Source organism: Eubalaena glacialis, chromosome 1 (assembly GCF_028564815.1).
Source record: "Eubalaena glacialis isolate mEubGla1 chromosome 1, mEubGla1.1.hap2.+ XY, whole genome shotgun sequence".
Taxonomy (NCBI): Eukaryota; Metazoa; Chordata; class Mammalia; order Artiodactyla; family Balaenidae; genus Eubalaena; species Eubalaena glacialis.
In genome coordinates, this window is record NC_083716.1 from 154,029,715 (window position 1) to 154,046,347 (window position 16,633).

Here is a 16,633-nt window from a genome sequence, read left to right on the forward strand (position 1 = left end):
CCAAATTGAAAACAATCAAAATATCCAAAAAAAAAAAAAAAGGATTTCTTATGATCAAATGATTAATGATCAAAAATCATAATGAAGACTGTTTACTGGCATGGGAAAATGTCTCTACTATTGCGTGACTGCATGAAATGAATATATTAAAATATATGATGGAATGACTAGATAAACATGAGAGAGTGCACATGCACACAGGTAGATATAAATAATCATTTATGGTAGAATTATGAGCGATTTTGTTTTTCTCTTTGTACTTCATTTTATTCTTCAAGTTATCTTCACTGAATATGTTTCAACTTAAAAGAAACTATAAATTTTTCTTAACTTTAGGGAAGGAGGCCAAATCATTTGAAATAACAAACTACTTCCCAATTACTGAAGGCTTCCTCCCCTTCAGGAGATTGCAAGTGGTTTTCAAATTATTTTAACTGCTATTGCTATAAGGAAACTTATTAAAAAATAATCATCAAGGGTTAAACTAATGCAGCTAGGGTTAGTCACAAACACTATAATCTGATTTTGCAAATACTGCTTGCCTAATGCATGAAATAAAAGTAATACTCAATTAATTTAAAAATGTACTCGAATTATTAAATAATTATAAACAGATCAAGATCTTTATTTACTATATATAAGAAATCTGGAGCTGTACTTTGACAGAGCGTGTTAAGAACTAAAATATTATTTTGGTACTTATGGTTTTGAATAGGAACATGGGTAAGTATAGCACAAACTCAAAGTTTTAAAGTTCAAGTAAAATGTCAAAATTAACTGGAGCCGTAAATAATTAGGTATGCATCTTGAAATAAGGGGAAATATTTAATTAAGGTGAATAAAATTGAAAGAACTTCTAGTTTCACACTTAATTTCCAAAGTGTCTGTATTAAGAAAGAAGAAAAATGTTATTGCATTATCATCCATATGTGTCACACGTTTGAAAAAAGAAAGAGACTCATTGGCTATCCAATTACTAGAGACACCGTCCTGCAACATTAAAAGACTGTCTTCTCTCATAACCACTCAGATCGTTCCTATATTTAGATACATGCAGTAGATGAATGGATACTCAATAAATATTAACTGGATACTTGATAAAGTTGAATTTTATGGCATGTGAATTATATCTCAATAAAGCTGTTATTTTTAATTAATTAATTAATATTAACTCAATGGCAACTCAGGCTTAGTAGAGAAATATTTTTAAATGGAGGCTCCAAGTTCTAGTACTTTTTACAATTTAAACACCATGTTTCATTTTCAAGTAATAAGAAATAACTCTATTATTCCTGGAATTGTTTTCCAATGTAACTGTTTCATCATTTCATTTTTAAAATCATCTATACTGAAAAACTTCACTTACAAATGTAGAAAGAAAACAACCTACCACTAAAAGTATACAAGTAATTAAAAACTAACCTCCAGAAAACACAAAAATACTAATAAAAATATGAAACATGTAAATGAAAAATTAGAGACAAGCTTATCATTCCATCTATTTTTAAAGGGAAACTAAGAATACACCTATCAATATATAACTTTCCATATTTTAAAACGAGCACGAACTTGATATGAAGAAGAAATCCTAATCCTAGGAAAGCGCCATGTGGCATTTTTTAACTTTTATTACCAATTTGTTGACTCTCCGTCCCAGAGCAGATCACCTCCAACATTAGTACTCTGACCTTACAGAAAAGTGACATAAAGTTTATGGTGAGAAAAAATGAGTTTCTATGGGTTTCCAAAAGGGAATTCTTATGACACTAAAAGCCATATAATAATATTGATTTGAGGGCTTCCCTGGTGGCGCAGTGGTTAAGAATCCGCCTGCCAATGGTTCAAGCCCTGGTCCGGGAAAATCCCACATACTGCATAGTAACTAAGCTCGTGCGCCACAACTACTGAGCCTGCGCTCTAGAGCCCGTGCTCCGCAACAAGAGAAGCCACCGCAATGAGAAGCCCGCGCACCGCAATGAAGAGTAGCCCCCGCTCTCCGCAACTAGAGAAACCCGCGCACAGCAACGAAGACCCAATGCAGCCAAAAATAAATAAATTTTTTTAAAATAATAATAATATTGATTTGATAACCAACTTTTTTACTGCCAAATTACAAACTTCAGATTTCTGGAAAAATATCCAAGTGAATTTGCAGTAAAATACAATAAAAGAGAAGGCTGAGCTCGTGATAAGCAGTCTAGATTGCTTTGTAAACTTTAAATACACATATAAAATAATTTTTTTAATCAAGTCTTTTTTAAAGTTTTCAGTATCTCAAGACTGACCTTTTTTACTTTGGAACTGACTGACGCTCTTCCAGACATTTATCCAAAGTCAGTCATAAGCTCACACCTTTCTGAGAAAATAGAAACAAGGATTATTTTCTTGTAAAACCATCCTCAAAAATCAATTAGAGTATTCAAAATATTCCATTCTCACAAATGAAAATAAGTTGCTTGCTGAAATGACAGTCTTCCATTTCACTGCCTTAAAAATTAAGCTGGCATGGATAATAAAAGTGTTTTCTAACTGGATATGCTTGGCATTCAAATATTTTTAAAACAAATACTAATCCATAATTAGATTTCACAGGCACAATCTATAAAAAATTGAATTTGTTTTTATTTTTCTGAGAGCAATATTAATGATTTGATATCATAAAAGTTGTAACAATACCATTGCTTGCATAAAACAATAAACAAACCCGCAAATGAATGTTTATTTTCCTTTTCAGTCTAGTTTTTACCATTCATTCATTTAGCAAATATCTATCGTGCCTACTACGCGCCCATCATTGTTCCAGGTACTTGGGGATAAACTGGGCAACAAAACAAATGTTCCTGTTATCATAAGAAATTTCTTTCTAATTGGAGTAAAACGACAATCATCAAGTAAATGTACATCAGATGGTGGCACGTACTATAAAGAAAAATAACACAGGGTAATAGAGAATAACGGCTGCTGAGGACTGGGGTTGGGGAAGGGCAGGATTTTATATGGAGTTGACTGAGGACGCTTCACTGATGATGAGATGACATCTAAACAGAAACCAGAAGAAGAGAGGGAGGAGGCTCTGCAGACCTGGATCTAAAGCCTTCCAGGCAACAGGCACAGCAAGATACTGAGATGGAATATGCTTGGCATGTGCAGAGAGCAGGAAGGTCTGTGTGACGGCAAAGCATAAACGAATTTGCTTTATTCAACAAGCATTTATTGAATGATTACATTCTGAAAATTAGGCTGTTTTGTGATATTAAAATGACCCAAATATAGTTTCTGGCCTCAAGCCTGGATATAATTACAATACAGAGTGAAAAATGTTATTAACCAGTTGAACTGGTTCTCAAAGAGGGACCAATAGCAAGTTCTACTTCAAGAAGATGAACCAAGAGCCTAGGAAGTACAGCAGCCAAAATCCCAATTACAAAGAAGAACTGAAGAAATGTGCAGATACTCTTGGTTCATTCAACTCTTTTCTCCTTCTGCTTTCTTCTATTGTAGAATTCAGGCTAAAATACTTAGTCTCCACAGTCTTCCAAAATGACATAGTGGAAAGAAGGCTCAAAATTGGAAAGTGCCCACTACTGGGAGCCAGGACACTGCTGCACAACTCTGAACAAATCAACAACCTGCAGGGCTTTTAGCTGACCCACCCCAAACCTCTGGTATCAGGCCCTCCCCTCCCAAGCCCTTCTGCCCTCAGCCTCCCTTATCATCCTCAACCTCAACTACATTTAATCTGTCTTCCATTCTTCCTCTGAAATTTACAGGTACCTTAGTGTCCATCCTCTCAAAAACATATGATTATTTGTACCTAAGAAAGAAAATTACTTAACAAGAAACAAGACCTCTTACAATTTGGCCCCAAGTTCCTTTTTAGGCTCAATTTCTATCACTGCCACAAGTCTACCATTACTCCAAACACAATAGACTCCTTGCCATTTATCAAACATTCCATACACATTCCCACCATCAAGCACTGCTAGTGCTACTTCTTCTTTCTGGAATCCTTTCACCTTTACTACCTGTCAAATTCCTACATATATACAGTTCAAGACTCCACTGAAATCCCATTTCATCCATGAAGGTTTAAGTCAACTGCTTACCCATATTCACCCCATCAGAAGTAATTAGTCCTTCCTCTGTAGTAACACCAACTTGGCTTACACCCCAATAAGAGCAGCTACCACAATCCTACTTATACTATCGTTGTAGAGTATATGTGTGTGTCTTCCCAACCAGATTTTGTTTCTGTGGCAGCAGAGTTTGTGTACAACTCATATTTATATCTATGTATAATCCAGCAAAGTACTTTATATGCCAGGCATTCAATTAATGTGTTTCAAATTCTTGTCAATAGACTACAAGAAACCCTCACAAAAGGTGAGGGGGCAAAAGAGGTATTCCTGAATTGAAGATTATAGCAGCATTATAAAGTGAACTGTCCAGCAATCAGCTATTCAAGTAAGTTCTAAATCATTGCAGGTATCATTGAATGAGGACAAAGACAACAAAAAGTAAACCATGAGTGCTTATTGGGCAGCATAAAATTAAAGAGGAATGGGGAAATGCAAAGCCTAAAGTTACCTATATTAGGAAGCATTACCAAGGGATACTCAAAACAATTCATTTAACAAATATTTACTAAGTGCCTACTTTAGGCCAGACACTCTATTAATTGCTGAGAATACAAAGGTGAAAATAGTGAGAAAGGGCTGAACTTTTACAAGCAATATTTTTAAGTGCAAAGTGTTGGCCTATAAATTATTACTTCCTGAAGTATGACCAAAACAGCATCTTAATGACCAAGAGACTGACTATGGATACCCAATTCCAAATCTAGAAAACTACCTTGCCTAAATTGTGATTATGTAGGCACTCTCTCCCAGGACTGCTTCTGAATGTTAAAAGGGCCTCCTTTATTTTCAGTGACTATAAACTGCTCAGATAGAAAATTTGAGTTCCAGATACTTGAATACATTCCCTGCTCTGAGATAAGTTCTATCCATGCACAGGTTGTTTTAGTAATTAAGGTGCCAACAACCCTGCCATCGTGAATGAAAAGGGAGGAATTTATTAAAATAGTGCTATATAGGGGATGTTGTATGGGAGATAGTGGATAGTTGTTTGCTTTGTCCTCTGAGGTCAAAATAAAAGAAACAGAATGAAAATACAACAAAAGGGATTTAGGTTAGACATAGGAGGAGTTGTGAAGCACTGATTCACACTACCAAGTTATACCCTGAGCCATTTGTTCTGCAGATTTTGAAAAAAGAGATAGCCTGCTTTCTTAGTTTAGGGCAAAGCAAGCAGATGTAAAGATGACTTCTTAGGGTTTCTTTCAGACATGTTTTTCTATTGTATGTAACTATTTGCATGCGCAGTGGAAAAATATGAAGCTATCATGCTAAGAATATAGCCAAAATGCCATCTAGGATAAATTCTGATTTAGTGTGCTCTTAGCCATAAGGCTTCCAAGGATCTAATAACTCCTCCTTATAAATCAACATCAATAATATAAATTATCAAATGACTTATATGCCTCATTAATAAATTCAAATTGCTTATTTCTTCAAAAACTGAAATCGTAATATATGAGAACTACAAAATATCCTTGTTTAAACAATAATCTATTCATGGAGTTAAAAAGAAATTATATTTTTTAATTTACCCATGGAATAACTTGCTCCAACAAAAGTATTGGTACTAAGTCATTTTGAGGATTTTTCTATAACCCTTGTAACTGAATATCTTCTACTCAAAACGACTTTGACATCTTTACATTGATGTCCCCTTAGCAATAATGAACAATTTTATAAAATTTAGCCCACAACCCTCACAAATTAAAAATATGACTGTGCCCTTTACATATATAAATGATTTATACCCATTATATTAACAAATATAATATATTTCTTAGTACTTATTCATTCATTTAACAAGTGTTTTATTAAGGGTCTATCTAGGCACTGTGCTGAGTGTAGTAGGGACACCAAGCCAAGATGACCTAATTAGAGTTTCTGTCCTCAGTCACAGAAACATAACTTCACAATACCAAAACACATGTACTGGATGTCAAAAGGGAACAAACATCAAGTTGCTTTTTTTTTTTTAACAGATTTATTTATGGCTGAGTTGGGTTTCTGTTGCTGCACGCGGGCCCTCTCTAGTTGTGGCAAGCGGGGGCCACTTTTCGCTGTGGTGTGGTGGCTTCTCCCGCTGCGGAACACGGGCTCTAGCTGTGCGGGCTTCAGTAACTGTAGCTAGCGGGCTCTAGAGCGCAGGCTCAGTAGTTGTGGCGCACGGGCTTAGTTGCTCTGTGGCATGTGGGATCTTCCCTGACCAGGGATCGAACCCGTGTCCCCTGCATTGGCAGGAGGATTCTTAACCACTGCACCACCAGGGAACCCCAGCAAGTTGCTTTTGATAAATGGAATACTTATAAATGGAATGGAATATTTCCTGCCATATCAATAAACAAAGGATGCCACAGTCATCAACGATTGCAAACCTCCAATGTGAGCTGGTGAGCACTGAGGAGACTCAGGGCTGAAAAGAATACGTGCCATCTAGCAGCCATCAGACTGCGGCCACTCCCTGTAGTGAGCCTTAAGGAAACTCAGGATGTGAAAATACAGGATACTGGCCCCAGATAGCTGAGGTGCATATCAAAGGAATGATTTCAGTGAGCCCAGATTCTTGAATCTTCCCGTACATAGAAAAGCGCTAAAGTCCTTGAGATATCTGGTTTTCTTTAATTAACAGTATTCTTCTGACATTCCCGACCACCCGCCCTTTTGGTGCAAAACTCCTATATATCCTGGCTCCTCCCCTCACCTCCCTGGAGCAGTTTCTCAGAGTTATCTGAAATGCTGTCTCCCGGGCTGCAGTCCTCATTTTGTCCCAAATAAAACTTAACTCGCAACTCTCATGTTGTGCATTTTTTTAAGTCAACACTTTCTACAACAAGTACCCCGGAAGTTCAAAGGTCCAAGCAACTAACTATACAAAAAGAACTAAGGAAGTATGGCAGATAACTTCAGGATGGATCACTTGACACTCATTCCAATTCTCCTTCTCCCTGCCTTCCTCCAAAATAAAGGCTAGAAAGCTACTTTTTACCTCATTCTAGAGGTAGTTAGGTGACACACTTTTGGCCCCTGAGATGTAGGCAGAAGTCCCCAGGAGCAGGCCTCTCTTTCTAAAGAAAAAGAGAAAGTTCTCCATGAAAACTAGGCTTCTGGGCTCCCTTTACTTTTCTTCCTGCTTCAAAGTAAACACAATTTCTATAGGTACAAAAGTCATCTGTGGAATAAGAAGCAAGCATTATGTGCTAAGGATGATGGAGAAGGATAATGTTACCTGGACCCCTGATGGCATCAGTTACCTGTGAACTAACTGCCTCCCGACTTCTTACGCCAGGAGACAAATAAAACCCTTACTCATTTAAGTCACAGTCAGTAAGATTTTCTACCACTTGGAGCCAGAGGCATTTTTACCATTAAAAGAAAGCTACAACAAAGAGGAGATGTTTGAGTTGGACTATGGCTCCTTCTTCCTTAATTCAGCTGTTATCTAGTCCTTTCTAGCTGGAGGAATTAAAAACAATTTTGAATTTTCATGTCCACAGTTCTACTATAATTTTCTGTAATCCAGATTACTTAAATAAACATGTTCTAACTCTCCCACAGAAATACATTTGTTGCATAGTCATTACAAGATTTTTATTTCTTTTCCTAACTGAAACCTTCAATCCCCCAAACCTATAAAATAACATTTCTTATAGCATGATATAAATCATTCATATATGTAATATACACATACAAATAAACAGCTGAAGAAAGGGGTAAGAAATGAGAATGAAGAGAGAGAAGGAAAGAGGAACCTAGCTTATTTGAAAGTATAAACTATGTTTTTCAATTTTGTGAGCATCTTAAAACGTATCTTCAGGGCTTCCCTGGTGGCGCAGTGGTTGAGAGTCTGCCTGCCAATGAAGGGGACACGGGTTCGAGCCCTGGTCTGGGAGGATCCCACATGCCGCGGAGCGACTGGGCCTGTGAGCCACGACTACTGAGCCTGCGCGTCTGGAGCCTGTGCTCCGCAACAAGAGAGGCCGCTACAGTGAAAGGCCCGCACACCGCGATGAAGAGTGGCCCCCGCTCGCCGCAACTGGAGAAAGCCCTCGCGCAGAAATGAAGACCCAGCACAGCCAAAACTAAATTAATTAATTAATTAATTTTAAAAAAAAGTATCTTCATAATAAAGACCTCAAGATAATGGTATTTTTAAAATAGGAAAGACTCCCCGCAACTTGAAATCAGTGTCTCTGTTTCTGAAAAAATTTCAAACTTGAAAAATACATATCCAACAAGTATTCTTCATCCAATTTATCACTAGCATTATTATATCATTGCCATATCCCACCTATCTCTATTAGCCTCCCTAAGGTAGTAATCTGTCTCTCTACGTAAGTTTCAGTTGGACATATTTTAAATGTGTACTGTTCTTGAGATAGTTTCAATTGTACACTGCTAAAAAGATTCATTAATTTCAACCACCATCAACTCCATATGCCACACATACTTTTTTTCTGCCTTTTTTGTTCAAATATATTTCACTGTGGCCATTCAGAGGAAAATTACACATTCCAATAACATTTGAGTTCCTCTCCGTTACCCTTTCAGTGGCTCAGGGTAATGATAGAGTAAAGAATCATGTTCTTCACAGGCTCTCCTTTTTTTTTTTTTTTTTTCTCCCATTTGGTAGAATTTCAGCTTCAAATCTCTTGTGCCAAAAAGCAATGGGTAATGTCTAATGCTCTTCTCTAACAGTAGTACTTTGGAGGGAAGGGGAGAGAAAGTCAGGAGAAATCACTCACATTCCCAGCTTTTAAAGAGTCTTAGCATATGGAATAAGCAATCTCTTATCCTATTTTCCTAAAATAGAATTACAGAATCATAATAGGTAAAGGGGCCAGAGGAAAAGGAAAAAGAATTAGAAAATTTTACAAATATCTCTGAGTATGGGTAATGGCTAAAATGATGAAACTATTGATAGTTCTAGCCCTAAATTCCCAGCGAAATCAGTCAAAAAAAAAAACAAACCTATATGTTCATAAAACCTGGGGCTTATATACTCCTTGGCACTGTTTATAGGTAGAGACTTCCTCTGTAAAATAGATAAAAACTACATCTCATCTTCATGAGACTGCAAGAATGGGAGAAATAAGGATACTAAGCATAGTCCGATAACATAAATGCTTCATTTTAAAACCAACATTCAAAGACAATCTACTACAGTCCATATGAACTCAAAAGAAAATTCATAGAATAAGTTTCCTTTGTTTACGTCATCTCAACTTCAATTTCATCTGCAGTTATCTCCTTTAAAGCAAATATTTCTAGGGCACTTACATGATAGGAAGTCCTTTTTCTCAGGCCCATTTTTATTTGGTTATCTTTTTAGGTGCACTAAAGATTGAGTTTACAATAAGCTGAACAGACAGCGTACAAAAGGCTTTTAGAACTATACCATATGGTCCAGGGAAGGGAACAATCTGGACGATCCCCATTTCAATCTGCAAGCTTGTCCACCTCTATAACACATTATACTACTGTAATAAAATATTAAGATGGAAACGTAAAAGCAAAACTAGTCTATCTTTAGCATTACCAGGCAACCACACTTCCAAAAATTAACTGATAAACTTAATAAACATTTACTTTAATTTATATTCTGAAATTTTGGTATGCAACACCAGGCATACAAACCTAGGCCACTATTCACTAGAAACAATATTTCGGCAGGGATATGTGTGGGTATTCAACTTATGCTTCAGAAATTTGGAAGAAAAAAAAAACACTTTTACGGGGGCATATTGGCAGGGGCTGATGTAACAGATGACACATTCTTGGAAATCAAATAAAAGCAATAGGGAAATACCCATTGTTGCCTGCTGAAGGCCTAATCACATGGACACAGCTGGAACCAATGTAGATCATTCATTAATAAAATTGTATTGTAGTAGCCACTTTTTGATGCATTTCAATTACTGCTGTAGCCAAATCTCTGAATTTCTTTGTTCCATGTTAGTAAGATTGTTTGAATGCGAAATATGAGAAGATTTAGAACAGGGGAAAAAAAAAAAAAACAAACCTGCTCTCATGCTAAAAATGAGACTAGCTCAAAAAGCTAAATGTCACTTTACCTTGCAATCTACTTACTCTATCAGCAGCTTAAAATATGCAGCGTAAACCTGAAAGGGGGATTCATATGGTACTATGGATAAAAAGTGAGCAGTGTGAGATGCCACAGAAAACATATGAAATACTTGTGAAAGTATTCTACAGAATGATAATATAAGATGTCGGGCAGGAGGAATTAAAATGTACCGAAAACTAAGGGGAGAATCAAACAACTGAATTAAAACATACTCTTTCATGTAATACTCTCCAATGACTTTTAACACTGAAGTATGTACTATATGTCTCAGGGAAGGTCACTCATATTTTTGACCACATAAACTTAGAAATCACTATTTGTCATTATATGTTACCAATATTTGCTATCAAACAGCACCTACCCAGGAGTTAGGTTTAAAATCTGTACTGATATTCAAATGAAATAAAATACTGGCTATAATTATAAACGTGGTACGTAATACAATAAAGTCCTGGTTAAAATAATAAATTTGGTATTAATCAATTTTGCTGGCATCCGTTAATAAATTTATTTTTCCACATTTCTACAAATATAATGATTAAGTTTCTATATCATAATTTCTGCAAACTACATAATATCAAACTATAAAGATATAGCAGCCTTGATATGTGTCCTGAATTAAACAAAACTGTAGTATTTATTACTTACAAAAATGAAAAACTCAATAGCATTTATCAAAAACACTGCTCAAACATTATAGGTCTTAAATATATTTCTACTATGCCTCTGTGTACAGTTAGAATAAACAAATAAATAGGACTATTCATGTTTCAATTCCTAAGTCATCGAAAGATATATTCCTACCACAGAAAAGATAAAGGGCTTAATTGCAAATAAAAATTATACCAATGGAGAAAATGTATTTAAAGTCAATAAACAGTATTCAATATACAATTAACATTCAACATATGTGAACATACAGAAGGAAAGAGTTTTTGTCTGTATCATCTTTAACCTCCAATTCTAATATTTAAAAACCTTTGTAAAGCAATTATACTCCAATAAAGATGTTAAAAAAACCAACCTTGACACAAAGGACTCAAGACAGGCATGCACTTAACTGGACCAAGAGGAAAAAACAATTTCACTGGCATTCCTTCTAAAAAACGTCATCATTCTTAAGCTTAAAATGTTGACCTGGGCTTCCCTGGTGGCGCAGTGGTTGAGAATCCGCCTGCCAATGCAGCGGACACGGGTTCAAGCCCTGGTCCGGGAAGATCCCACATGCCGCGGAGCAACTAAGCCCGTGCACCACAGCTACTGAGCCTGCGCGTCTGGAGCCTGTGCTCCGCAATAAGAGAGGCCGCGACGGTGAGAGGCCCGTGCACCGCGATGAGGAGTGGCTCCCGCTCGCCACAACTGGAGAAAGCCCTCGCACAGAAACGAAGACCCCAACACAGCCAAAAATTTTAAAAAAAAATGTTGACCTAAAGATTTAATTAATATAACTTAACAAGCACCTCACTCAGATTCATTTTAGCTGCTCTACAGAAAAAGCCACTTAAATACAAGTTTAAAAAAAAAAAAACAGCATTGGAGGGACTCAAGAATCACAGCATTTAATACACATGCATTATACATACAAAATCAATTTGAGTATTTGTTTGTTTTGTTAAAGTAATGAGCCAATATGTTGCTGAACCTGTCTTGAGAATGAGAGAAAATAACAGGTGAGTTTATTTAATGCATACTTCTGATATACCTGTTTTACAAATCCTTGTAATTATTTTAAAGCATTTTTTAAATTAAAAATCTCTGGAAAAAAAAAAACAACTCTTAGATTGCACAAGTTTGTCTTAATGTATCCATAATAGATATATTTTCCAGCATATATGGCATACAAAAATGTTTCACCTTAATCATTCTAACACAAACCACTGTTTACTTTCTTTTTAGTCACATTTGTTACACATTTACAAAACTACAGGAGTTTTTCCTCCCAAAGTAATTTTCTCATTGCTAGAAATCATTGACAATTTTAAAAATAAAAATCAGTCAAAATAATATCAATCTCCTCCTAAGAAAACAAATTCTGCCTGTTTAACTATTCGTATCTTGATTGTAAAGCACTAATTTTTAAAGTAGATCACATGAAAGTAAATCATTTGTTTGCTTAATACAACAGAAAACACATTTACATTTTGAGGAACATTCTACGAAATTTCATAGAATGTTTGCTCATAGTGAAAATCTAGTCTCCTCTTCAAATCATCACTTAAAAATCATAATGCTACATTTCCACATCCCTTGTAATAATAGGTCACTAAGTACAATTTAGAAAACATTGGGAAACTTAAAAAACGCTTTTGTGTTTTACCTTGCATTTTGATTTCAAAGGAAAAAATTTTTAGTGCACATCCTTGTATTTAATGGAAGCTCACTTGCTTATCTAGCTACACTTATCAGACATTCCAAAAATGAGTATTCAATCTATAAAAGATATGAACTGACTCTGAGTCTGACAAAAATAGAAAACAATAGCAAGCTTTTTGGTCTCAACAAAAGATAGCTTGGCAAAAAAATCCATATAATATAAGCAAATATTACTGAAGAGTTTCAATTCAAATAATAAGCTGTGAAGCAAAACAAGATTCCTACCAATCAAAAATACTATGTCAACATGACGAAAGTTAGCAATATTCAGAAGGGTTTTCTGAAAAGTATGGCAAAAATGCAACTGTGAAGGAAATCTCTAGGAGAGCTGGAAAAGGCAAATTTAGCACAAGCTTCTATAAGGAACAATGCCATTTAGTAAATGTGGAAGTTGTGAGGAGAATGATGTCTCTATTTAAGAACAAGTTTTTTTTTTTTCATGATGGTGTTTTACGTGAAGAAAGAGGAAGACGAGGGAAAAGAAATGGTATAAGTAGGAAAAACTAAGGCTGCTTGCTTTCCTTCAGTGAGGCTGGGAGGGTCGACCCTCTGCCTTATGAAAACCACTGCCAGAACCAAGCTACACAAAACATTTTGGCTGCCAGCCTAGAACAGTGCCAGGCTGTTTTTTATTTTTGCGCTAGGCTCCCTCAATTGAGACAGTGTGGGATTGTCACTTTGATGCACATAGAGAACAAAGAATAATATAGTACAGAGGGGGGGAATTTATTTTGCCCCTTTAAAGTCAGGTTAGCATTTTGTTTTCTTTGACAGGTCTTGAAAAGACCCAAGAAACAAAAGTTATGCTGAAGAATGGATCAATTGCCTAAAGAAATTAGCGTGAGTACAATATTGTCGACAGTTTAAAAGCCATTTGAGATTAACATTTTTAAAAAATCAGAATTAAAAGGGGTCCAAGTCATATATTTACCTGTTTAAGAGGCCAGAGACCAAGAAGTACATGATACACCATCACATAATCTTATTTAAAATCTGAGGGTATGAAGGAAGGCCATAAAATCTCGCAAAAAAAGAACTAATATAAGCATTATAATTTTTAGGTCACTATTCAGAGGCAACTTTCTCAGCTGCTATTGTGAACCTGAGTTCTCCAAAATTAAATAATCTGATTAAAAGATTATAACATTAGAATCTGAATACTTTATGCCTTTTCAGGGAAAGAGGTGATAAACGATCGAAAATGTTTGAAGGATTAAACCACAAATCATCTACGAAGTTGCCACAGACACAAACAGGAAAACCATCTCTTCTATCCTATTCAATTCTGTACTAGAAGCAAAGCTAACACAAATGAGAAAGCCAAGTGTGTGCTGCTGCAAGCTTCAACTAAATCTACTACCTGAATCTGGAGACCGAAAACACCAATAAGCCATTAGCTCCTAGAGGTATGACTTTTTCTCTCTAATGCACAAGATAAGTAGAGGTAGAGGTCCATTTTCTACAAACCAAATGAAAAGAAAGAATGAACTGTGACAAGCCCAGATCCCATGCTGGCATATTTTACACTAAGCTCAGCATCATCTAGAAGCAGTATGCTTCTCCCTGCCAATAAGAGGGGAAAAGAAGTTGTGAAAACTACTACAGCGTTGATGAATAGCACCAAAGGTCTATGAGTCCCTTCCTCCTGCACATCTCCACTGAATCAGCTGTTAAAAGAAGACCAACGGCTGTTACAGAAATAGCAAGAACTAAAGCACTTGCCTCAGATGTTACACATAGAGGCATGGAGCATTTACCACCTAAGCCTATCTAATTTCTGACAAAATGATCCCCTACCCAGTTGTGTTCACGGCCACAGATTCTGATAGCAAGTCACGATCAGTGATGGGAAAGGTAACAGGGGAGGGAGAACATGGGGAAGAAATCCAGAGAGAACAGTGGCCAAACTCCAAACAATATACATGCTTCTTTTACTTAAATTAGTGCCCATGCACAATACTTTGGGACAACAAAACCTGTGATAAAGGTTTCAGGTACAATGATTTGCTCTGGGCGGCAAGGGTAAGTCTGCCATATAATCAAAAAAAAACATTATTTTGCTCCTCACTGTTCTCTTTTTGCATTTCCTTTCTTTCCTCTAGGATATACTGCTGATGCTATTACCGCATGGGACACTGATAGTTGTAGGCAAGGCATTCATGTATTGCCAAAGTGGTCCAGAGACTGATGTCTGGCTGGCTTTAATTCAGCAAGGAATATGAGGCAAAAGCAGGAAGCAAAAAGAATGAAAGGTATAGAAGAAGCCAGGGTATAGCCTGTGTTTTCTGTTTATTAATGATGCAGATGAAATGGGGGGAAATCTAGAAAAAGCAGCCAAGCCAAGTGAATTACAAAGAAAGATTAAAGGAGCTAAATGTGTATAACTTGGCTGACAACCAAAGAACAATATGAGAGCTGTCCACAACTCTCCAAAGTATATACAAAAAAGAAGAGCAGGGAATTTTTATCTACTATTGAAGTGTGAATATATGAAATAATAATGAGATAAAATAAAAATAAAGAAATCTGACTTCAAGTAGCCAAGGAAATAATCTGGTAAAACTTAAGAAAGGATATGCTTCCTCCTCTTTAGAAATATGTATCATCTACTGACCCACACTGCAGTAAAGAGTAGATAATAGGAAATGACCACATACTGCCAGAGGACTTAATTGACGGAGAAATAAAAATGAAGTCCCATTTGCTTACCTGATGATCCAGATATACTGATGTCTCTCTTTACATATGTCTGATCTGGCTAATGAAGAGATATCTGTGAAATCACAAAGGACATAGTTAGGTTGGTATCTTCAAATTAAGCCCAATCTGAATTCTGAATCCTGACCTGGACAAGAGTTTACTTAAATGATCTAGTAGTCTGATTCTTGGATATTCTAAGACGGGAGAAGAACCTCTAAGAACAGAAATACTTTGAGTCTTAACTAAGAGCTTTTTTCAGTCTTTCCAAGGATTTCCCAAATTAATTATGACTCAAAAAAATAATAATAATTCAGATTAGAAGTCCTTCACCTTGGTACATGGACAGCCTTCAGGAGTCTATGCACTCCTGAATGATATATGCAAAATGTGTGGGTTTATGTAAATGTATATGTCTCTGGGGAGAAGGTCAATAGTTTACGAGATTTGCACAAAGGTCTATAATCCAAAAAACTGTGAGGATCCTCTGCTGAGTATAGTCTAAAATCTCAAAGGCAGGTTGGAATGCATATAGATAATCAATCCAGGTTTGGAAAACAATGGAGGTGCACAGACACTTGTAGATCTGGGGTAAACACCTTAAGAACACTACTTTCTGAGAGAACATAACATCAAGTTTAAACTGTTACTTAACTTACACAGCCCTATGTTCTCTGCCTGCCATACACAGTGAAGAGAATGATGGGTAGATATTCTGACTTTCCTGTTCTATATAAATTAAAGTCAGAATCCTTAGGTATATCAATACTGACAGGGTCAGAACTAACAGAGCAACGCATCCAAAAAGAATCCTATATGACAAGCAAAAAGGAGGGGCTATCAAAGCAGTAAGAAATGTGGCTCCCAAACAGTTTACATAGCACAAAATCACAGGATTAGCCAAACACATCTCCTAAAATAATTATTCAAAACAGTAATCAGAGTCAGAATAACCTACACCAGAAGAAAAAACAGGTTGGAGAACCTTCCAGACACCAACTGTGAACAAGATGGGAAAGCATTCACAGCCAGACAGAGGATCTGGAGCTGAGGTGTCACCAAAACAACAACAATAAACAAACACTGAGAAGACATAAATCAAGGAAAGAAAAACAAAACAAAAAAACTCGAGATGGCTTATTTCACATAATGACTATAAAGTATATTCTCTCAAAGAAAATAGTGTATTTAGACATTCACCTCCTGAGCATCTCCCTGGCATTGCTCTGGTGCTGGGAATTCATCAGTGAACAAGACAAACAAAGCTTGCCCTGCTGGAGCTTAATTTTGGGGAGGAGAGGAAGGAGGATGGGAGACAACTATATCAGCAATATCATTTCAA

General features: G+C 36.3%; 1 protein-coding gene across 14 annotated transcripts in view; it reads right to left on the reverse strand.

Moving 5' to 3' along the window:
* GTDC1 (glycosyltransferase like domain containing 1) overlaps window positions 1-16,633 on the reverse strand; it is a 533,399-nt gene that overhangs the window by 392,250 nt on the left and 124,516 nt on the right. For 10 of the 14 annotated variants that reach the window (XM_061183730.1, XM_061183758.1, XM_061183719.1 and 7 more), the window contains exons 2-3: window positions 15,304-15,367; window positions 2,286-2,356 (exon numbers count right to left, since the gene is read on the reverse strand). The exons of 1 other annotated variant lie outside the window; for it this stretch is intronic. The gene's annotated coding sequence lies outside the window, so the exon portion shown is untranslated. The remainder of the gene's footprint in view (window positions 1-2,285; window positions 2,357-15,303; window positions 15,368-16,633) is intronic. 3 more of the 14 variants (XM_061183697.1, XM_061183704.1, XM_061183695.1) reach the window with 2 other exon arrangements.